The following is a 24837-nucleotide window of genomic DNA, read 5'->3' as shown; positions in this document are numbered from 1 at the left end:
TTACATACATTCAAAATTATTTTATTTATAATATCCCATAACAGCACTTACCTTCCGTAGGAATTAAATTCACATCACTCAAGTGAATACTACGGATGCCTTTCCTATGAAAAATCAAGGCTCAAACTACTTCTGTAGGTCTGAAGATTATTGTAACATCTAAAAGCTCATTTCCTCAGAGTAAAGATGAGATAAAATCAAACTAATTGGCTAGCTTCTAGTATGATTTTTTTTTAAAATTTAAGTAGATAATTTTACATTATTGCTTCTACTACCATGTTTAGTTAAATGCTGAGTGAATATTTTCATTTGGCCCAATAACCTTTAAGAATTCATAGGGGAAAACTGGTTATGTGTCTTTTAATACATGAATCAACTAAGCATATCAAAATAATATTGATTTATTTAAGTATATAATGAAGGGCAGAAAAGTGTCAAGATAATTTCATTCTTGGCACAGCTAGTTCAGAGGACTTTCTGAGAATTTTGTCTTGATTTGCCTATTGATTTCCTGTTGTGACTTTTATTTTACAAATAATAATTCTGTGCACTTGGGGTTTGCCTCCCAAATCTGTAAAAAATACGACCACTTTTCAATGCTTTCATTTAACAAATTAAGAGCACATTAATTTCCCTCCATTATGAAGTTAATAGCAAAGCAATTTCCCTTAGTACTGAGGACTCTTTTATAAACTGAAAGAAAAAAACCTAACCTTCCTCCACTCATTAGTTAGTCATCCCCCCTGAAAAATAAAGCAATGCACACAGGTCAGCACGGTGTAGACATTTATCCTAATTTACTCAGTCCACAGAGTCTTCCTTTTATTCTTCTTGAAATAAAAGCCCAGGAAATACAATCTCTGAGTTAGTTTTTTTTTCTAGTCCAGTAAAATGAGCACTGATATCTCTGATCTGGTCCTTAATTGGCAGTGGCTGCTCTCTTTCCATTTCTTTCTGAAGCTTGAGAAAGCAGCTGATTCAATGGGAGGTACTAATTTCACTGCTGTGTCAGTGAAGTACAAATGAAAGCAACCCCCCTTTTCTATCCCCCCCCCCCCCCCCCCAAATAACCAAAAAGCAAAACCAAAAACCCCACTTTTTTTCTTAAAACAAAGTTCTTTGAACCAATCCTTTGCTGCTCTCAAATTAATAGCAAGTTGGCTTTATATTTGCTGGATGTAATGGGAAATAATTATTACTCCTACTTCTTGTAATTGCTGAAGTAATCATTACTATGATTTGTGACAGATGTCTCTGTAACTTGCCTCTGTTAGCTGCTTTCTGGAAATCAAGGTCCATATCTGAATAAACAGTAAGACCATTAAGTGTAATTCCAGATATGTGCATCGTTCAAAGAGGGACATGTTTGGAAGGAAAAAGAAAATATGAGCTGATGTGTGATAAGACCTTCTTTCCTATTGTAGGTCCAAGTACAGTACAAATCGCAAAGGAAACAGAGGGCTCTGCAGTCCATTATTGGCAGAAAGCTACAGAGGACTATGTTTGGAACAAGCTTACCCTTGTTATTCCAACAGCTGTAGCTGGACAGGTTCATTTTGGTCCATTTTTATACTGTCTATCTCATTCAACTGTAGGCTTGCTTTCACTTCAACACTTTGTGTTTTCTGTAACAGCTGTGGTATCAAAGCATTTTTTCCCCTAAGTCTTGCTTAGGCACAGTATGCCATTTCTGGAAGGAAGTTCCTTTTCTGGAGAAATTTTAAATGTTTTGGCAAGGTAGTTGTGTATGCACCAGTAATCTCTATTTCTGCCTTTTTTTTTTTTTTTTTTTTTTTGTTATTATTTATTCTAGACCATAATTACAGAGCTCCTGTTAGCCCTTTTTGTTAGTATTCCTCAAACACAATTGTCTTCCTTTATTTATAGGCAGTAAGACCCGTTTTTTAAATCACTTTGAACATATACCTATATATTTATGGAGAGCTTGATGCTGCTCACATTTTTGTAATAGCTTTATGGTTGGTTTCCAGTTCTTAACTAATGGAAAATTTAAAACCAATTGAAAGCATCGAAATGTTCTATTGGAAATGCAGCCACTTTTGGATTGTCATCTTTCCATTGACATCTACTGCCTACAGATACATCTCTGAACTGATTATCTTCTTTTCTTTTTCTTCTAGTTTTAACCTTTGTGAAAATGGGCTCACTCTAATTTCCTTTTCAATTTATTTTATTATTAACTCTGGGAATCAGTTAGGTTCTATGGTGAAGTCCTTATTCATGAATTACCAGCTGCTGCTGTTCCTAGAAACAAATGCTTCTCTGACATCTTTTGTTCACTTTTCACAAGTTAGAAAAAAAATATTAATTAAAGGAACAGTGTAATGGAGCACTGTTCAGTATTCATGCTGCAGTCATTGCATCCATATACTGACTTGAATATATTTGCTTTAATGGTTACTCATGTGGTCAGGAGGAGCCAGGAAGGGCTCTTTCGGTGGACTGAATTATTCAGTTCACTGAACAGGATACTGATTGGTTTGAAGGCAAAAATATCATTTAATAGTGAGAATACAAAATATTTTTCCTTTGCTTGTTCCAGCTTAAATATTTAATTATAGGACCAGAGAGAATGGCCTCAAGTTGTGCCAGGAGAGGCTCAGGTTGAGTATTAGGATGAAAAGGTGGTCAGGCACTGGAACAGGCTACTCAGGGATTGAATCACCATCCCTGGAGGTGCTCAAGAAATGTGTAGATTTGGTACTAAGGGATATGGTGTAGTGGAGAAATACTGGTGCTGGGTGGACAGTTGGACAGGATGATCTTGGAAGTTTTTTTCAACCTTGGTGTTTCTATGATTCTACAGTTCTATGAATATGCAGCTGATGTTCTGAAACTTTTCTTGAGTAAAGCAAGCTGTCTTCATCCTTCTGAAGAGGGATTAATTATCAAAAAAATTCTTTTCTCAATACAGTTTTCATAAGTGATGAAGTTAGAGACAGATCATTTATGGATTCAAAATGGAGCCAATGAGAGAGAACACTCTCTAAAAAAAATGGAATGTGATTTCAAGAATGATCACCATTCCTTTTTATTTGAATTGGAGATTTTTTACTCCAGAGAGTTAGTCTACAGGAATTCAGAAGAATAGAGATTTGGTCTATGGGGAATTAAAAGAAATTTAATTTAAATAAATAAAGCATGGATGAAAATTTTAGTTTTACAAAAATCTTTAGGATGAGTCAAACTATGACCTTTTTTTTTTTTTTTTTTTTCCATTATTTACTTGTTTATTTATTTATTTATTATTTAAGGCTTCAGCAACAATTCAATAAAAATTTAAAATGCATTTTAAATTTTAAATGCTTTTTAAAAAAAGCATTTCATTTTGAAGAAAATACAGTATGCATATTACCGAGGACAAAAGTGCCTTTGCAATGTATTGTTATTGGTATTTGCAAAATTTAAGCAACAGATAAGAGGCTAGCTCCAGTTGCTCTCATTAATTGGTGCTATATTTTAGTTTGTTTCTTTACCTTTTTAGCAGGACTAAGTCATAGCTATACATTCATTCTTGTTCATTCTTGATGGATGTTTCCTCTGGGAACAATGCATCTATTCTAAGAATTTTAGTTTTAAGTAAGATTGCATCGCAGAGAGAGTACCTTGATTAAGATGAACTTTAATTAAGATAAATGATGGCTGCTTAGTCATCTGTTTGGCATGGTGAGACCTGTATTTTCAGACTAATGTTAGAAGTAATGAAAATTTTTCATTTTCTTAGCGAAAGCACAAATTAGATTTTGGCAGGATTGTTGCCCACCTGTCCTGATAAGTGTATACTTGTTAGAAAGCAGTAGTAAGCAATTTCATTCTACATATTTTTCTGTTTAATGAAGTTCTGTTATCTTCCCAGTATTCTATAAGGATACTTGTCAGCAGTATCTGTTCCAGTAATAATAATATTTAATCAAGGTTAAACTTAATTGCTACTGATGCAAATAGACCTCATTTCTTAATTCATAAAAGAGTTGGGGTGGTGATTTTTGATTTTGTAGAGAAGATGAAATAAATTGATCAATGGAGAAAACTAAACAATGTATATATTATTTAGGTGTGACACTTCTTCGTTAGCAGTATCAAGCACATCAGTGTGAATAACGACCCCTAAAGGTACAATTTTGGCTGTACAACCATAGTTAAATTTGGATCTTTTGCAATGAGGAACAGTAGAAAATAACTAGATCCTTAACATAAGGTTTAAAGTGAAACATTATCTTTCTGGGAATAATTTTAAATACCACTGTGTTACTTGTTTTTACAACAAAGCATTCTCAAGGTTCCACTTGAAGAATAAATGTATGATCCAAATATGCCCCAGTGGATTTATGTCTGTGTTAAATAAAATCTTCATCCACAATGTAAACTCCTGAGACCCACCAAAGCCATGGAGAAAGTTCTGCCCTTTTTCTGGTCTCTGGGTTTTTCAACGGAGTTCTACCTTTCGACCTTCTCAAACCCTCAGGTTTCTTCAAGGATGTGTATATGCAAAATATGACTTCAAATGCGTCATGCAAAATAGGTTGCAGCTCCCTTCTACAGGGATAATACATAATATGAAGGTGCCATTTTTGTAGGTGTTCTACTGTTCTGTGAGAACAGTACTTGTCATAGATACAAGAGTTTACATTGTAATACAGACACATCAATGAATCAGTGAATACAAGCTTACAATGCAATCCTTACAGAAGAGGTCCACTATTCTCACCGTCAATTCTTACGTCCCAATTCTATAATTAGACAAATCACTTAGTGTGGCTTGTCCACATCCACCACATAAAGACCCCGTAATTGCACTCTTCAAGGTTTTATTGTACTAAATCAGTGAAATTGGTAAATGTCCTGTAAAAACACAGCATGATCCAACTTAGTCCAGAGCTTGATTTTATACAGAATTTGTTGAAAAGTAGATTATGGCATCAAACATGTAAAATAAAGCTTTCTTCAGAAAGGCATGTTTCTATTACTTCTGAGGATGTCAATATTTTTTCACTGTGCTAGTAATGAATAGCTATTGCAATGAAACAATGTTTTTTCAAGTCTAAATGTTGTTACAGTTGTCATACTAAATTTTAATGGTAATATTTTCTTAATGTGAGTACTTAAAGAAACAAGTGACTGGGAGAGAACGAATAATAGTGTTACTCATTTTAGGTTTTATTTTAAACTACCATTTCTCCCCCTCAACTTTAATAGGTTTTGAAAGAAGTAGAAGTTCTTAGGTTTTATTTTGTAATATGTGTATGCTTGGCTAGGTAAGACTTTTCAAAGGATATTTTTGAACTGTGAGCTTGAAGTAGTTGAATAATTATTAAACGTGTTACATAACTCTCGTAAAGTGCTCTCAATAATACGTTCTGAAATGTCAGAGAAAAAAAGTAGTCAAAGGAAAGTACTTTGTGATACAGTAACAAGAAAAAAAATCAGCCCATTTGATTGTGAAAATACTTTAAAAAATACTTATAATGATACTTAAATACTTAAAAAAAAACCCTTCTGATCAGTTTTTTTTAAAGTATTTAAGTATCGTTATACCTAATGATAATTAAATACTTTAAGATTTATACTTAATTTTATGAAAAATGCATATTTTGAGAAATTTTACAACTGCATAATTTATTAGTTGGTTTCACTATATACCATTTACTGCTATATACTGTTTTGCTGAAAGTATTTTTGATGTCCAAACAGATGGGGAAGGGGAAGATATCATACCACTTGAAATATTAAAAGCATCATTATTTTGAGATATTAGTAGAGAAGTGGAAACCATATGTGAAAACTGCTCATTAATAAAAACATAATAATAATAAATGTGACCTATTTTCCTTATGAAATAGAATAAATATTTTCCATGGATGTTTTATTCATTTGGAATATTTGTTAAATATTTACACTCCAAGATTCATTTACAAAATGAGATTGTATTGCAGAAGTCTAAAAAAAAAAAAAAAAAAGAGTAAGAAAAATAAAGTATAAATATTTATTAACCTTTGATTTTGGTAAATAAAAAGCAACACACTGTGTAAGACTTGGCCAATGTTTATCTATTTTAGGTGAAAGAGGAACTCTATCTACAGATTTATGCATTGCAAGACAGGAAGGGGAAATAGGATAGTAAGAGTGCAACAAAGGCAGAAAGTTTTAGGAAGGGTGTAAGGCTGTGTGACATAGACACAAAGAAGAAGATATCCTGTGCTTTAAACAAACAAAACAAACAAAAAAATCCCCACTTTTTCTGCTTCTTAACCTTTAGTAAATATCTGCAGCCTTCACCTTTTCTTACAGGGGCTTTCTAACCTGTATAACAAAGTAGAATTAGGTATTTCACTGTAGCCTTAAGTACAAGTGTCACTATTGCAGGAGGTGAAGCTTAAACTCTTTGTAGTGAAGAATCTTCTTCTAGAAGAGATGTTTAAGGAGAAGGTTCAAGACTGCATTGTAATTGGATAGTTAACATATGTGCTTCATTCCAGCAAATTACAGAGCACTGACTCCCTGTAGTGTAGATTTTTTATTTATTTTTATTTTTATTTTCCTATTGTATACCATCTTGCATTACTGAAAGAATAAGGAGTAAAAACAAGTATTAACTGAAAATAGCTTTGTACTTAAATCTTTCAACTTGGGAACAGAATAATGAAAAATCACTTTATAAACTTAAAGTATCCTCAAGAGATAATGAAAATCTGTTATTGTTACTAAGCAGAAAAGAGGAGCATACCCATAGTACTAAAAACCCATCACCAGTGATTTATTATCTTAGTTTTAAAGAAATAGAACAAATATAATAGCATCAAAAGTTTTAAGGGTTGAAATAACATCTGCACACCTTTTCCAGGACTATAGCTGGTTTTTAGTCATATTTATTTTTTGTTTTCATCTCATAGTTTCTTAGTGCTTCCCTCCCATTCTGGGTAGTAGGAGTAGCTATTGTCCAGAGAATTGGCTGGAACTTCTTACTTCTGTGCAAGAAAATAAATAAATCTTTTCCTTCACAAAGTACAGGTTAAGTTTTTATGTACAGAAGTGGTGTTCCCTTGTAATTTTAATCTCTTATGTTTAATGTCTGCATTGCCCATTTTTTCTTTATGCTGGAATGTCCTGCTGCCTTCTTCCTCCATCCAAAGTATCCATGTTCCAGTCAGCCAGTTTCTTTGTTCTGCCTGTATAAGCCCAGAGCAAATAGGGATTTTCAATTACTGTCTTTCATTCCTGAGGGGTTGATAAATGTTTTGTTTTATTTTTAGTTATTTTATTCTACTTTTTCTGAGTAAAGTGTGTGCTCAAATGAGGGCATTGTCTTCTGCTCTCATGAGGCACCCTTTTGTCTCCCAGTGTTCCTGTTCACCAAGATGGCACGTAGTATTGATATTATTGTAGTAACTTCTTAAAAGTTACTTTCTGTGATTTTTGTACCTGCAATACTGTAGCATCAGTTGGTAGAAGATGAGTTTTAAATGTTGTTATAAATAGAGCTTTTATATTTTATCATATGTTATGTAGCACAATTTATATGGGTTAAAATATATTTGTTCTCAAGGTATAAAGGAAAACATTAGAAATTAGAAATAATCTTATTGTTATCCTTTTTTTTTCTTTCTTTTTTTTCCTTTTCCTTTTCCTTTTCCTTTTCCTTTTCCTTTTCCTTTCTTTTTTTTTTTTTTTCCAATAATGCAAATGTTATTTGACGGCAAACTCCATGAGATCTCACCTGTATTTTCATTAGTGTCTGCACAGTCAAATGCTGGAAGGTATGTCTGGCTAATGCTTTTGCCAACTCTCATGAGATCTGAGGCTCTGAGTGATGATCATTAAACCCTGGGCTATAAAAGTTTGATGTTCACAGTGTAGCAATGTTAATGAGGTTCAGTTATTGGTACGAACTGTCCTTTGGTTTAGATCATGACAGACAATAAGGACTGTCTGACTGGCTGACTACTGATATGATTTTGTCACTGTTGTGATAGAACCTAATTTTCACTGTCTACTCCGAATTTATCCTACTGTCTCAATGTGAGATAGAACAATAGCTGACATCTGTGGATGCTCTGTTTCTCACAAGTAGCCAGCTACAATCAACTAAAAAAATATCTATTACTGTCACGCCACAGATTTAGTTATGGATCACAGATTTGTGTAAACAAGGCAGAAAAGGATGAGAGTAAATTAGTAAAGAAATAGTACTATTCTTTGTGGGGTTGTTGAAAACTCAACCAAGCAAAAAACAAACAAATGAAAAAATAACAAGTCATCATATGATTTCAGTGTCAGATATTGCTTTCTAAATCTGTTAATCAGTAGAAATTATGTTTTGATCTTGTGTGTTCACTGATCTGCTAGATAGTTGTTCTGGTCCAGGTCAGTTGTGTCTTGAGTTGATGTCTTGTTTTCAAGTTAATTGATACATACAGTACCTCCTACTAAAACTATTTGACCTATACAAGATGCTCTGTGAGAAGACAGTTGAAGGAATGGAGGATATAACTTTTGGGGAACATGAAGGAAACTATTCCTGATTGCTGGGGGTGATAAAACAATATTGTGATAACTGTTATAAATATTTATTTTTAATTAACTCTGGCAAATTAATGAATGTAAGTAACACCTGAAAATACAAAAACTATGGTAAGGCATCAGCATCATCTTTTCATCAAAGGGAATTTTAAGTTTGAGAAAAAGGTATCAACAGCAAATCATACACACTATTAACAAGGTACACAAAACATGGCTAAGGAATGAGGCTTGTACTATAAAAAGCTTTAACCCTTTTAATTCAACAGTACTTCCTTTCTTGCAGCAGTATCTATAAATACATTTATTTTTTCCCTAAATTTAGACTGGCAGCAAACATTTATGTGAATTACTGAGTCTGACATCTAATTAACACAGTCTTTACAGGCTTAATGAGCGGTGATAAATTTCTATCTTTTCTTTGGCACATTTTAATTAGTTGTAATTACAAGCAGAGTGACCTGAGAAGATTGTTGTCCCATGGATTCATCAGAAATTTGTAAAATTCGTATCTGTAAAAACAGAATGAGTTTTTATGGAACTGAAAAAAACAAGGGTTGTTTGAACCACTGCATCTGTCATATAACCTCCTTCTTTAAAACTCAGGCAAACAAAACGGTGGACATAAATATTTGACTTTATTGCAGGTGATACTTCATAAATTAAATTTACTGTCTTTTGCTTGTCTGAGGAATAATTATGAATTGAAATCTACTTTATCTGTTGCTCATGACTGAAACATTGACTGCTGACATTCATCTTTAGAGATATTATAAATTTAAAGATCAGTGTATGTGTTTGAAATAATTTTTATAAAGATTACTGCATTAAATAGTTACTGAAGTGAAAGTCAAACAAACAAACAAACAAATAACCTTAATATATATATTAATAACCTTAATAATTTAACACGAGTAAAAAGCGTTTTCCTTACTAAAGTCATCCTGCAAAAGTAACGAAGAATAAAACTTCCTAACAGTTACGACTATTATTCCTTCTGTATAGTCTCTAGAGAGAGACATGAAAGAATTGTCAATGAGATTAATGCAAACTTGCATTACCTAACACAGCATATGAAAGTAACTGAAAGGTTTGGCCATTAAAATAAATGTGTATTTCATAAAAACTGTAAAAATGAAACATGCTAACATTTTATAAAGCTCTCAGTCATGATCTGTGCTTTGATTAAATAGACAAGATTTCATAAAATGGGATTGCATATAGCATTTCTCTCCTGTAAAGCTGATATTTCAACTCCTACATTAAAGGATGCTACAGGAGGGTATGCTGAGACAGGGCTGAAATTATTTTAGTCTCAAAGCTGTAAAGTGCTACACTCTTAGGGAGCTGATGGGAAAACAAAATGGCAATATGAAGCTGCTGTTCTCTACAGCAGGAGGCATGTTGTTCTAGTCAAAAAAAAAAAGGCTCCCTCTGTAGTGCAAGTATCTCTGGTGTCTTTTTTTTCCCCAAAACCTGACAGCTATTTTACCACTGTGCAAAACATCTGAAGATAACAAAAGAGAGGAGATAACTTATGGGCATTTTTTTGTGAATAAGGGAGCAAAGGAAATATCAGATGTCAATTTAATGAGAAAAAAAAATATGGTGTCTTAAAGGTGACTAAAATAAACACGTGAAACTCAAGAGTAATGTCTGAGTGTGTTTCTGTGATTTAGGCTCAAAGTCTCTTTCCTGGGATTGCCAGTGAAAGCACTGAACAAATTCCTAGGCACTGCATTAACAGAGAACTTCTAATTCCTCTGGTGTCTGCTGCTATTTCAGGTTAACTCAACAGAGCTTTTAGAAGCTGCTGCCAAAATAAATATATTTTTGGTAAGGCTTCTTAGACAGCTCTTTGTTTGAATCCATGTCTCTCATATGGGAAACTTGTAAGTGGCAAGGCTGGAGTGGGAGCAGTAGGAAAAACTCTGGCTGTTTTCCAGTCTGTCTCCCATTGACTGTAGCTAATGATGGTTTGAAACTCTTATTTGATCTAAGCTGTGGTTTCAGTGAACCCAAGAATTATCACTGGACTAATGTGAGGTGAAATATATGACAGCAGAATTCAACAAATGTTGACAGTAGAGACTAGAATCTGAAATAGTGATATTAAAACATTTTTAAAAGATACTATTAAAATAAAGATACTAGTAAAATAAAGTTGTGTCACTGTCAAGCTCAAGTCTCTGTAGTAGTGCTTGCTTTTAATAAAGTGTTAACTATCTTTGTTGTGTACCTTCATTTTCATTGCAATTTTTCTATTTCTTTTACGAAAAATAAGTATATTGACCTTATTTGCTTTGCATAATGATTGATTACAGTGTCTTGTTTAAATACTTTTTTATTTTTCATTTTTTCCTGACACTATTGAGCTCTGCAAGCAAAGTGTTTAGTATTTGTTAATACAGACATGACAAAGAGCTCACTTGATGAGGAAGCTGCATTAGATCTCATGTGAAACTGCATGTTGACTTCCTATGGGACATTCGCTATTGCTTTATCAGGTTGGTTTTAAACAATGGAAAGGGTAGAGTACATAAGCTTTCTTCAGAGCCCAGAAAAGAACTGATCAGCAGAATATACTCTCTTTCACAGCCATCCTAATTTTTTTCTTTGCATATGGTTTGCGAATTCTCAGAAAATTAACAGAAACTAATATTTCATATAAAAAGGCATAAGTTATGTTTTAGAATATTTTATTCTGAAAGTAGTTTATTAAAAGCAGAGTAATTCTTTGCAAAGGACTGTTAGATGGTCCATGAGAAGTGTGACCTCATATTTTACAAATTTGCTTCGAGTCTCATAAAACTATTTTCATCATCTGGATCATTTTAGTCATTAACATAATATCATTCCAAGGCCTATTTGCTCCCCTAGTAAATTTGATCAGTACTCTTTCCTTTATGTCATTTTGTTTGTTTGTTTAGTGAACCTAAGTAACTTTAGCTTTTACTTTATTAAAGACAACCTTTTTTCTTCAGCTGCACTATCCTATAAAATAATAAATCAATAACATTTTTGATGTAGCATTTTAAAACTGAACTGTGAAGACATAAAAGAGAGCCTTAGCAGATGAACCTCAGACATTTTCTAAGACTGAAAATTCACTTCTCCCAATAACACCTTTGAATACAAGGGAATGAGACTTTAGTGTGTTGATTTGCTGAGCTGGCTTTTTTTCTCTGGTGAATTCATCAGGAGCAAAAGATGAAATAAAATATTATAAGAATCAAAATAAAATTATCCAGCCTGTGAGAATGAGATAGGAATAATTACCTTTCCTCACGTACTGCTGCTCATATCTTTTCCACTGTTATTTTTTCTTTTACCATCATCAAGGAGAAAAATATTTTCATCCTAAATTCTCTTCACTACAGGGATGAAAAGAGATAATGAAAACTCCTTGCTCTCCATTTGGGTATGCAGTTTGACCTTTCTTGTAATTCTGTCAAAACTACTCTGTAAATGGAGAAGGAACAGTGACAGAGGAAATACATCACTGTCCCAACTAAATCTGCAGAGACTACTTAGAAAAGATAATGATGATACACATTAATTCTGACAGGTATCATTTCCAAACAGTGTAACTTCCTTTTGGGGAAGTCTATAGTACGTTTATAGCACAGTGCATTTTGTGCACAGCCTGGCAATGTTGTTTTCAATTCCTTATACCCATTTGTTTACCATATGTATGGGAACTGTTATGTCATGACCTACACCAGTGACTGAACACCTGATGAAGAGGCACGGCCATCCCTGGGAGCACAGGTGCAAGCAATTTACTAGCATGACTGGAAGGAGGGGACACAGGATCTACCCCTCCCTAACCTCATCTAAGGACTGGTAGCCAAGAGGGAAACATCTCTACTTGGAGATTGCCTCCTGTGGAGTGTTTGATGAGCCCTGATCCTTAGAAAGGAGTAAGCTATTACGTTGTTGTTACTGGACTGTGACCAATACTTTTCTTGGTGATGCAAAAACTCGTCAAAGGCAATTATATCTGCTGCTTCCTTTCCTTACACCATGAAAGCAAATACCTCTCCCAGTACAATCGTGCAGAGGGAACACGTAGTCTGAATGGTCTGTGCATGGAATTAAACAAGTATTAACTCAAAAAAGTTATTTTACAGCTATGCAAAAAGATGAGTAGAAACTGCATCTAGTGTATGCAACTCCTTTTCCTCATAAATGATTTTAAATTGTTTTTAGATTGTATCTGTGTTGATACAAGAATGGATGAAGTAAATCTTTCCTCTTAAAAATTGTCTGACTCAGCCATACCACCGATACGGGTGAAACAGTGAAGAAGATAGCAACATATTATTTGGAGAATTAGCACTCTTTATATACCATTTTTACTGTATATTTATTGCTTATTAAAAAAACTGTATAGGGCCTTATTCTTAAAAGTATTTACTCATCTTTTCAGAGTTTGACTGACTTGATCTAAATTTCATTGGCAATGAATGAGACAGAAAGCTTAAACTAGTATGATTTATGTAATCATACAATCCTTAAGGTTTGTTTCAGGCATTTAAGTCGTTATTAAAAACTCAGAACAAGAGAGTTAAATAGATGCCATCTGTTGCATTTTTAAATTTCTGTATATACAGAAAGTAGTTCTAGTATTGCTTAGACCCTAGCAGAATCTAGCAACTAGATGATGCTCTTTCCAAATTCTCAGCAGGCCCAATTATTATAGCTCTTAAACACAGGCAAGATCTTGCTCCTCTTGAAATGTCGTTGACACCCTTGTGTTTAAAGGAATGTGATGATACATTTCATGAAACAATCTTTTGTGATGCAGATTATTTGTCTAAGTATATAAAATAGAACCAGATGTGATTCAGAAGAGAAATAGACCAGAATGACCTGTGTGACTGAAGAGTACAATGCCTTTTTTAATTTTTCCTTTGTGTTTTGTCTCATTATTATTATTAAATTCTCTTCTAAAAAGTAATTTCTTAATTATTTCAAATAAGAGTTATTTTACACCATACTTAAGATCACTGGTGGCGCAATGGGATTTTCTACTTACTTGTCTGTATCTTTTTCATCTGCTATACAAAAAAGAAGGGGAAATAAGACATGTGCAGGACTAGTGTATGTGCAGGTAATACTTGTATTAATGTTTAAAATCAAAAGAAAGATTCTTGATCAGGTAGTGGAAATTCTGATATGTGTGACTTCTCAGAGGTGCATTTTTAGAAATAACATCCATAATTTTTTCACATAGTTTCCCAACTGAACAAACATGAATGTAAAAAAGCTCTCACAAGAATGCTAATCCATTGCTGAACATTACTGATTTAAAGAAAACAACAACAAAAAAACGACAAAACATTCTTGTCTGTGAAGAACTCTAGGAAGTCCCTATTCATGGCTTTCTATGTGAAGGATTATTTTTATTCTGATAAATCACTTCTTCCCTTTGTGGTTCTCCTTGACTATATAAACTGTATAAACTATGCTTATCTAACTGGCTGAGTGCATTACATTGTTGTTTCACAAAAAATGAGAAGACAGAAAATACTACTTACTAGAATATTTTCTATATTCTAATTGGTTTTTCTTTCTTTCTTTCTTATTTTTTTAAACACTAGATTTGAAAACTTTCCTGCAATGCTCCCTCTGCGTCCAAACAAATCTGATAGAATTAAACTTCACTCTAGAAAATGCACATAGATCCTTTATCTGGTAGCTTTATTAGTATTATATGTTTTTTCTCTTTCCTATCATTTGCCAAAATAGCCATCAAGCATATTTTTAAAAGCTACCAAGAGCTGAAGTACAAATGCTGAATTTATGTGTGCTTATACATCTGAGATTGGTAATTCTCTCTTCAGACATACTCAGCAGTCATAGTTACAATACTCCCAAGTTGGACCACCTTCTACTTTAGGTTCTTTATGATGCTACTGTATCTGGAAGTAGGGGGATTAATTCCAAGATTAGAGTATTTTGTAAAAATCTGTAAAAAGCTGCAAGGGGGAGAGAATTGTTATGTTTTATATACACTGGTATCTGGTTTATTGACTTTGTGCGTCTCATTGTCAAGGTGTAGATCTGGGATTTGCATAGCTGCTAATGTTGCTAGCCTTTCTTCTTGGTTGTACCGTGTCCTCTCAAAGGATTGTCCCTTTTCTGACTGTCTTTTGTAGTAATGCTTTCTCTGTCCTGGTAGTTTGAAACAGAAAATGCTACACTGAAATTTAGGGACCTGAAGTAATTTCATGAGATGCCTTACCCTCATGGAAAATGTAAGGTTGAATTCACTGTGTTAGCATTCTTTTCCTGGAGTGGATAAATGAATAAAATTTAACTCAAAACAAATGAAGAGCAATGTATTGCAATCTGCATTCATTGAATCCACCTAGGAGTACATTTCACTGGAAGTAATTTTTTATATGTATTTTTAATATCATATATAAATATAGCTTATGCCTAGTAAGTCTACAGAGTGCTTGTCTGTTTTTTAAATCTGTGACTCTGACCATTGGGTCTGGCCATCATCCCACCAAATTTTCTCAGTTAGTAAAAACAGAAGTTAATGTACTGTCTTGTATGGTCATTCAGGAGCTAAGCCATCAAGGCAACAGGGAGCAGAAGTCCACCTGCTTTGCATGGACCTGTCAGAGCTAAATGCGCTTTCTGAGTTACAGTGAAAGACTTTTTTGAAGAGAAGAAAAACAGATTCTTCAGAGGTGACAGGTGAAAAGATGATGCATAATATAGTAATAAAATCATTCTAATGCTAAACTAATGCAGTATTCTATACAGGAAGTATTAAAACATGGATGCAAATCCACAGTGTAATAAATGAAATTTCAATTTTAATATATTTAGAAATATTAAAAAACATACTTTAATAAACTTTCCAAATGATGAATAATAACTATCTTTCAATGATTTTTTTTTTTTTCAGATGTGAAAACTTAAATGAAATCAAATGATTAACGGTAGCATGTACCATTCCTGTCCAAATTAAAAAAAATATGTTCAGATAAGAAACTGTATACACGGGGGAAAGAAATCTTCATTACTATTAGAGTGCAAAGTGAAAAACAATCCTTTAAAAAGCTAGCACATGCTTAGAAGAGATGTTATGGCGTGATGTTCAGTGACAAAATGCCATCCTCTGAAATATAGTCAAGTTTTTTCTTTTTTTTTTTTCTTTTTTTTTTCCAAAAATCAGCATTTGTCTCAAATAAGACATAATAAGGAAACTAAGATGCTACTCAGACAAGTTAAACATATCAGAGAAAATATCAAGTAGATGTGTTCTACACTATTTGCTTGGAAGTCTCTTCACTTACCAACAAGAAAATTAGAACTGTATAAGTATACTAGCTGTGCAAAAAAAATTCCATCTTTTCATATAATTAGGCACTTTTGTTTTGACAGAAATTAGGTAGCTATACAGATTCCGATCTAGATGAATGAGCTGCCAGACAAGCTACCACAAGGGTGATCTTCCCACACTTGTTTTTCTAAGCTGTTCAGTTTTGTTTGAATCTACTCAGGATGCTTTAAATGCCAATACTTGTAACCACTTTGGTTGGATTTGGGGTATATGGACCTAAAGCATGACTGGAAGTTATTTTCTCAGGTACCCAACAGATAAATGTATTTTTGAGGAAGTGAGGGAGCCCAAACAGCCTGGTTGTATCCAGTTTTCAATCACAAAAGCCTAATCTTTCTATTTAGTTATCCCTGGTGTACACTTTATTTTTTATGTCTCTGTTCATTTCATTTTTCCTAAGTAACTTGAAGACTGTAGGATATTTTTCCAGTCTAACAAGTTTTACTAGCTGAAAGCTTTTGAGATACAGGCCTTCCCTTTTATTTCATCTCATGTGACATTCCGTCTCCAAATAAACAGAGATAGAAGTTGTCTTGTGTGCTTCATTTTTTTTCATTATATTCATGTTTTTTCTTTATAAAAAGATACTTGTTCTCTTACAGCAGCTGCTCTCTGCATGCTCCCATTTACTTTCTGCTACATAAAAACTGAAATGGAAAAGCATGTTCTTAGCACAGTCTTATGGGTGTCATATGGCAGAGGCACCACCTGCTTGTTTGATGACATGGTACGTCTGCTTTAATAAGACTTCATTTTCGTACCTGCCGATCTACATCTGATTTTCTCTTCATTTCCAACATATGAAGATTGCTGTCCTAGTTCCTTCTCTTCTGAAGAAGAAATGTATATACTGCTATTTCATATCTTTATCATTTCCACATTTTCTTCAGCTTAGCATTAAATTGTTTTACCTGTATTTCTAATGCATCTGGTACTAATCCTAATTAGTAGAATTCTGTATTCTGACCTACTAATACCACCTATGAATTTCACTAGTATTTATGTAATTCATTAATTGAAAATTTGACTATAAGTTTATACAATTTCCTTGCAATAAATCTGTGATTTTCTTGGTAGATTTTATTGTGAGAATCAATTCAATCAGTTCTGGAAAATAAGTTGGCTATCTAAAATTTTCTTTGAAACTGAAGAGAGCATCTATATACTTGCATGTATTTTTCCCCTCATTTATCTTGCTTTGAATTTTTGTCTACAAAATTTTTACTGAGACTGTAGGAAAAAATGGTAATTACAGTTTCACTCCTGAGAAATCCTAACCAAGAAAGAATTATTCCAGGTTGAAATATTCCAAGTTCCAAAATAACAGTATTTCAGATTCTTCAATTATAGTTTGGAAGTCACTTCTGAAGTATGTTGATGATTAGTCCTAGTATCACATTAACTAGCATTTGCATCACAGTCCCAGCTGTATATATTTATCTATTAATACCTCTCTACCAGTCTCAGTGCATAAAACAAGAAATTTGGAAAGGAGATATTCAATCATTCTGTGATGAACCCATCTTCTGCTCCATTAACGGTGAACTATTTATTCCAAAGACAACAGTACTGTTTTGTTTAAAAAATTAAACAAGCAAAAAAAAAAAAAGTTAAAATTATAAAACTAAATATGTATACATGTTTACCATCTTGTAGAACTATTTGTGAAGTCTTCCATGAAATCTGATCTTCAAATACTGTCCATCTTAATCCTATGAGACTACTCAGAAGGGCAATTCCCTTTGGAAGGGATCTCAGGAGGCTCTGTAGTCAGTCTTCTGAAAGCAACATCTGCAAAGTTAGATTAGGCTGCTTTGAGCTTTATATAGTCAGATCTTGAAACCTCCAAGGATGGCAGCTAAACAATTTGTGATTAACCACTTTACTGCTAGGCATTTCCTATAGCAAAAGCCAGTCCAAAACTATTTAAAATTATGCCTTTATGGTGCTCAGGAATCCCAAAACTAGATGCAGTATTTTATATGTGGTCTAGAGGCAACTGAGTGTTTTTAAGACTTCCAGTTTTTTCATCCCTCTTGTTTAGAAAAAAAAAAAAATTAAGAAAATCCACTGCTGAAGGTACTGGATTTAGGACAACGTTTTCTTAATCCTCAGTAAGTTGCAGATCTTCCTTCCTGGGGAGAAATCTTGGCTTCTAATTACACTCAGGAGATACAGTGTGAATAACTGGAGCAAAGAGCATTCTTTGACTGAGTTCATTATATTTAGCAGCAATATGTTGTATATAGGATTCTCCTTTGACACAGCTCACTTGCTGGGGGATATCACCCAGAATGATCTAACATAGTGCTCTTGAGTATCATATTTATAGAGACAGAGCGTGGCAGAAATCATTGGGAAGGTATTTGAATATATTAGGAGAATTGTATGATTACTGAGGAAAAAGATGACTAAAAGTGATAATAGGCTTTTGGTCCTGTAGGCCATTTGTACTGTCTCCCTCTAAACTTCTCCTGCCTCACAGAAGCATTTTCCTACTTCTCTCTAAGCAAGCACTCTTCTTCCAAAATGCAGATGTTTGACTTTGCTCCTTGGGCAGCAGCTTACCAGCCCCACACATGTACCTTCCCTCTTTTATACTTCATTCACTGTATTCAAATTACTTCCTCCCTTAGAAAGCCATGACACATACAGATCAGACCTTTTGCCCTTCCTCTTGCAACAGTACTGTGGCATTAGCGAGCCTCTCAGCACACTGAGATGTGGTAGGTGCAGCAAAAACTGCTGGCACAGCAGGTTCCAACGGGGAGAAAAATAAAAAAGTTTGAATGGAAAAGTCTTGTAGGATTTCTGATGGACCATGATGATTTCTGTCAAAGATGGATATCTTAAAATGTTCAGCTCTTTTGTGGTGAACAGCTGGGAACTTTAAGATCTGAATGTACTTCATTCATCCCAAAGGAAGCATCTCTGTATAGCTTTAATAGAAAACAGATGCTGTGCCTGGTAGGGTTCTTTCCTGCCTAAAATACACCAACTTCACAGCTGTGTCAGGCCTCTTCAGAACTCTGCTAGCTGCTGTTCTGGTCCAGTGGACATTAATGGATGGGCTGGCTGAGGTGACTGCTCAATGAAGACTTCTCTTTCTAACTGAATATCTCAACTTTTTCAGCACTGAATAAATGGGTAAGGATGGGGAGGAAGAGACAAAGAGAAAAGAATGGGCTTCTTATGAGGGGAGACAGAGGGTAGAAACATGCTGGGAGCCACAGATAATGAAAACTACTTTTAATAAATAGTTTTCTGTCCTAGCTTTTTTGCTTAGTTAGAAATGATCACACAAAATCAAATGAAGAAAAACAAAATCTTGTTAAATATTTTCCTCCAAATGTGATACCTTTCTGTTTCTTTTTTCAAGTTTATTTTAAAGCTGATGTCATAGCTCTAAAACATACTAACAATGCATCACATCCTGCAACAGCTCACAGTACCTGACGCTTTTATGAATCTAGTTTTTGATATGTCTTGTCTTTTATATTAAGCGTACATCAGAATAGATACAGATTCTTATCTAGATCCTTGGCTAAACAGTTAAATCTGCAGCATTGCAGTATTTGATGAGAAGTCTCCTCAGAGAGAATGCTGCAATATTACTAAAAATAAAGAAAGAGAAAATGCATGTCTAGCCCTTTTATCCACTTCACTTTGTCATATAATTTGAATATTCTGGATTTGTTTTAATCTGAAATATGATAACACTGAGATTTCTGAAGATTCAGATGGATGATTATTTTATTAGGAGAAAGTAAACTTGGTTTCCATTGGATTTGAACTTTGATCATTCCATTCCTAAAGTTGCACTGCTATTCTAGAATATGGAAGTGTCTGATTAAAGTCCCCACTTCATCTGCTCCAGGGAAGAATTTTAAACTTCTGTTATCCTATTCTCTGCTTCTCCTTCAGAAGTGACCAGGGAATCCCAGAACCCTGTAGGAGGTAGGAGGTAACTACTGCACAAGGTGCTCCTAACAACCAGTACAAACAGATCTGCATCATGATAAGCACATGTGAAAGTGCAGATTGATCAGACCTTGTTCAGTCAAAATGTTAGGAAAGACGATGGCAGATAACCAATTCTAAAACTAGAAAAAAGGGTGATAATCGTAATTCAGTTAAAGAAAATAATTTTTGCTTACCTGTCCCAAGAATAAACACTCACTAAATATTCCAAAAGGAGGGATCTCCAGCTAGAAAACCTACCTTTGTCTCAGCTCATCTTTAGGGAGGGGAAGAACTTGGTTTCACTTCTTCTGGTTGCACAGGTGAACTGCTTTCATCTGTGCTCCTACGGCTGGCTGTGTTCCTTCACCAGGTGCTCAATCACTGGTTCAGGCCATGACTTAGCAATTCCCATACACCAAGTATGGAATATCTGAAAAAGATGACACTGTATATGTATATCTTAAGAGCATATGTTGGTTTCCCTGGGAGTAAAGTTTAGTTATTCATGATGAAGAAATATTCCTTCATCAACATTAAAATAGATTTTTTACTTTATACTGGTAGCAAAGAGGTGAAGATCAATAACATGTAAAAGAATAATAATTGTTACTATTCATTATGATTAAGCTTTCAATTTTATTTTTATATTTTTGACTGTAATTTTATTCAGTAACTGTGAAAGACTAATTTTTTCCTGACAGTTTACAACAAATTTGTTTGTCATCTCAAGCTAGAATATAATCAACCACCCAGAAAAGGCATAAATTAGGTGCATTAGTAGGGTGGGAATAGGACCACTTCCAGCATCAACCCCTGGGGAACACCAGTTGTTAGAGGCTTCCAACCAGACTCTGCACCACTGATGACAACTCCCTGAGCTATGCCAGTCAGTCAGTTCTCAATCCACTTTGCTGTCCACTCATCCATCCCAGTTTCTACGTTTCATTAGAGGAATGTTGTGGGGAGACAGTGTCAAACACCATGCTGAAGTCAAGGTGTGCAACATCCACTTTTCTGTCCCCATCTACTCAGCCAGTGATGACTTCACACAAAATTACCAGGTTGGTTGAGCATGATTTGCCTTTGGTCAATCCATGCTGACTTCTGATAGCCTTCTTCACTTCTAATTGCTTGGAGATATCATCCCAGAACAAGTTATTCCATCACCTTACCAAGATGGAAGTAAGGCTGACTGGCATTAGTTTCCTGGATCCTCTCTCTTGCACTTTTTGAAACCTGGAGTGACATTAGCTATTTTCCAGTCTTCAATCTCCTCTTCTATTCACCAAGACCTCTCAAAGATGACAGAGATCAGTTTGGCAATCACTTCTGCCAACTCCTGCAGCACACACAGCTGCATCCTACTGGGGCCCATGGGACTGTGTGCGTTGATTTTTGACTAGACATTCTCTGACCAGATCCATTTCAACCAAGGGGAAGCCTTCAGTTCCCCAGACTCTCCCTCTTACCTCCAGGGGCTGGAATTTCCAAAGAGCAGTATTTGTAGACTGAAGCAAAGAAGGCATTCAGTATCTCTGCCTTCTCACTGTTTCCTGTTACCAGGACATCTACTTCATTTAGTAGCATGTTTTCCATAGTCCTCTTTTTACTGCTGACATATTTACAGAAGCCTTTCTTGTTATCCTTGATTTTCTTTGCCAGATTTAATTCCAACTGGACCTTAGCATTCCTCATTTCATCCCTGCTGGCGTGACACACTAGTGGATCTTTCCACTGCTTTTTCATTGCCCTCAAATCCTCTCAGTATCATGTGCTGCTATGGTGACTTCAGGAACAGCATACGATTAGTCTGGAGAATCTTAAATAAGAATATTTTAGGCAATTTATAGGTGTGTCCAGATTAGTGTTTTGTATTAGGTGAGGAGACTCTTTACAATTGTGCTTTGTCTTGCCAGTATTTTTGGAGTGCTCTTACTCAATTATTTCCTGATGACTGAATTGGTACGAGATGCTGTGCAGAAAGAGCGCAGTTAATGAGCTCTAACTCCAAATGGGCAGTTAGTTCACAGGATCAAACTGGAACTAGTCAGGAATAACACTTTCAAATATATATAACTCTGATTGCTCATCCTCTGCAGCAAATAATTCACTGTACAGATTTCACTCTCGTGCCACGTACTTGCTAAATTACACATAGCCTATATTCATCCTTCTTCCATTGTATTTTGTATTGCTTCAGCACCAGTGGAAATATATGTCCTCTACTCCATATGTGGAGGAAAGGATCTATAAAGGGACACTAAGCTTTTAAAGCGAAACAGCCATTTTTAGATGCAGTGATCTCAGCTGGGTTTAGCTTTAGAAGTATCAAGGACAGCATAAGAGAGAGATAAAAATAGAGTCGGCATTTAAGACTTGCTGCACTTATTTTATTTCCAATATCTGATAAGGATGCTATGCCTAAACTGATTTCTTCACTTGGTAGTAAATTCACATTTCACTGATTTCAGCAGAGACTATATGACAAGGTCAGAGTTCAGCTTTCATCTAAAAGTCACTTCTGCTGAGAGTAACAGAAACTCAGTTCAAGCTTTCAATTCAGGTAAACAAGCACATTTTTAAATTTGACAGTTTTAAGCTAATTTTCAAGGTGTGAAAAAATCACTAGGGAAGAACAAAAGTATAATTTATTGACTGCAGCAATATCTTTCAAATTATAGAAATGTTATTCCTTCCCCCATCCTTTCTCTGAATTTACTATGCTATGCCTTACTGAAGACTAAAAATCTAGGTTATGATGATCATCTCCATGAGAATGAGTTTCATTATTCAGAAGACTGAAGTACATTACAAGGTCTTGATATTCCCAGAAATATACCTGTGTGTAGTTTGATCCTGTTTCCCCTATCTTTGGTAAAGACTAAGAAAGCAAAAACCAAGTATATTTGAAACTGACTCCAGCTGAATTTCTGTAGAAGAATTGTCAACTATTCATTTTATAATGGCAACACACAATTTATTTAAAGAATTTAAACACACAAGGGCCTTCTGAGCTGATGACCTCTGCCTGTTCTTCTGTCCTTACAGAGATCCAACTTTCTCACATTCTTTTGTCTGGAAGCATACTATGGTACTTTCAACAAATCATGCAAAAAGAAACTGTTTACAGTTCTTGGTTTCTCAGCTCTCCATTTGGTGGTTTTGCAATGTTTTCCAGGCTTTGTTTCAAGCCCCTTACATTCCTCAGTAACCCGTGAATTCTGCTCAGGAGAGTTTTGTTTCACAGCTGAGAACATTTCTACACTTCTCATTTCACTGATCAACTGCAGAAATGATCTGTATCTCCTGGAGTCCTTTCAGGCTTGTTTCACTGGTTTTGGGCTGATTGTTCCATAAATTTTTTACATGAATTTTATTAGGCTTGCTATCATCCTACTTAAAATCGTCAGAAGATTGATTAAAACTCTTCATGGGACCACCAGATAGACAGAGAAAGATGAAGGAGGGAGAATGTAATCAGGATACAAGAAATATTTACCCATATCCTATGCTAATTTTTCTATTAAAATATTCTTGTGAAAAGTATTTGACATATTCTTGTGAAAAATACTCCTTGATAATTGACTTTAAACATTGTGTAATGTTTAACTGCAATGTGTAATTTTATGGAGTTCTTGAAACGCTTACGTGATTTGGGTCTTGTTTTATATAAGATGTATGGCTAACTAGCCATAACTTTCAGAGCTAATATTGCTCAGATCAAGAAATAAGCTTGAATTAGAAAGTGGAAAATTACTGTTGTTATGGACAAAAAAACCCTATGCTCTCCTGTTTTAAAATGTTGCAGATACAGAGAACAATTGGCATTGTAGGTTGTTTCTGCTTTTGTTGTACTTTCCCCCCTCTTCTCATTCTTGATTATGGGAACATGTTATAATCTTATAAAGTGCACATTCATGCAAGTTTTTTGAAGATGTAGTAAACAGCATGTTCATCCTCTGTGAAGAAAACTTTGAAGGAAATCGGATGGCCATTCTGCTTACTGTATACTCTGCCAACTGTGTTGCAAATTAATGTACTGACTACTGCTGGGCAAAATGGTTTGCAGATTTTCAGTATGAATGTGGACTGTTGCCATAAATATAAATTTATAGATCAAACACTTGGCAGTGCAGAGAACTGAGAACTGAGAATGATGACATCTCTCCAGTATTTTGCAGAAGCAGTATTTTGCATGACCTTTCAGGCATCTTCCACGTGAATTAGCACGGACACAGTCTCTGGATTGAAGATTACAGGCACAAGCTTTGTAAGAAAGGAATATGTGTTTATTACTGGAGGGTAAAGAAGCATATTTGCAGCTTCACTGTAGCTTCCTTCCTTTCTCTAAAGTACTGTGGTTTCCTATCTTCCAGTTCCAGTTCTCAAAACTGCTCTGAGAAAAACAGATTTGACTAGTACATTAGTCATTGCAGCCTATGTGAACAGGTTCAGAAGCTGTGATGTTGACAAAGAAATTAGGTTTGAATTTGGGCCTAATTCTTCAGTGAAGTAAAAACTCTCAGTTCCACTAAGATCTGAGGACTCAACATTTTTCTACAAGTGATTCAACACCTTGGGAATTAGAATCATAGGAATCTTAGATTTTATGATTCTAATTCCGCAAGGTGTTGAACTGCACTGAAGAATTGCACTGAAGAATTAGGCCCAAACTCAAAACTTTATTATCAACATTACAGCTTCTGAACCTGTTTATATAGGTGCAAAGACTAATTAGTTTCTAGCTGAATTTAGGTGATGTGCACAAAAGAGGTAATTACGCAGAACAGGTATTAAAGAAATCTGTGATGCTTCAAGATACAATCAAAGAGATGCTGTTATGGTTAGTCACTAACATTCTTGAAAGAAGAAAACAATAACACAAAGAGTGCTTTCATTCTATTACCTGCTTTCTAATAAAACCAAGAACTTAAATAATTTCTTGTGAATTTCAGAAGTACATGGAAGGAACG

General features: G+C 34.6%; 1 long non-coding RNA gene across 6 annotated transcripts in view; it reads right to left on the bottom strand.

Annotated features, from left to right (window-relative positions):
* Positions 1-6857: 6857 nt before the first annotated feature.
* Positions 6858-24837, bottom strand: part of LOC116237983 (uncharacterized) — a 342684-nt gene continuing 324704 nt past the window's right edge. For all 6 annotated transcript variants that reach the window (XR_016465937.1, XR_016465941.1, XR_016465938.1 and 3 more), the window contains 3 exons: positions 20123-20294; positions 17548-17692; positions 6858-7187 (listed from right to left, as the gene is read on the bottom strand). This is a non-coding gene — a long non-coding RNA (uncharacterized LOC116237983). The remainder of the gene's footprint in view (positions 7188-17547; positions 17693-20122; positions 20295-24837) is intronic.

Source organism: Phasianus colchicus, chromosome 4 (assembly GCF_987193195.1).
Source record: "Phasianus colchicus chromosome 4, bPhaCol1.hap1.1, whole genome shotgun sequence".
In the NCBI taxonomy this organism is placed as follows: domain Eukaryota; kingdom Metazoa; phylum Chordata; class Aves; order Galliformes; family Phasianidae; genus Phasianus; species Phasianus colchicus.
This window is presented reverse-complemented; position numbering and strand designations above follow the sequence as displayed.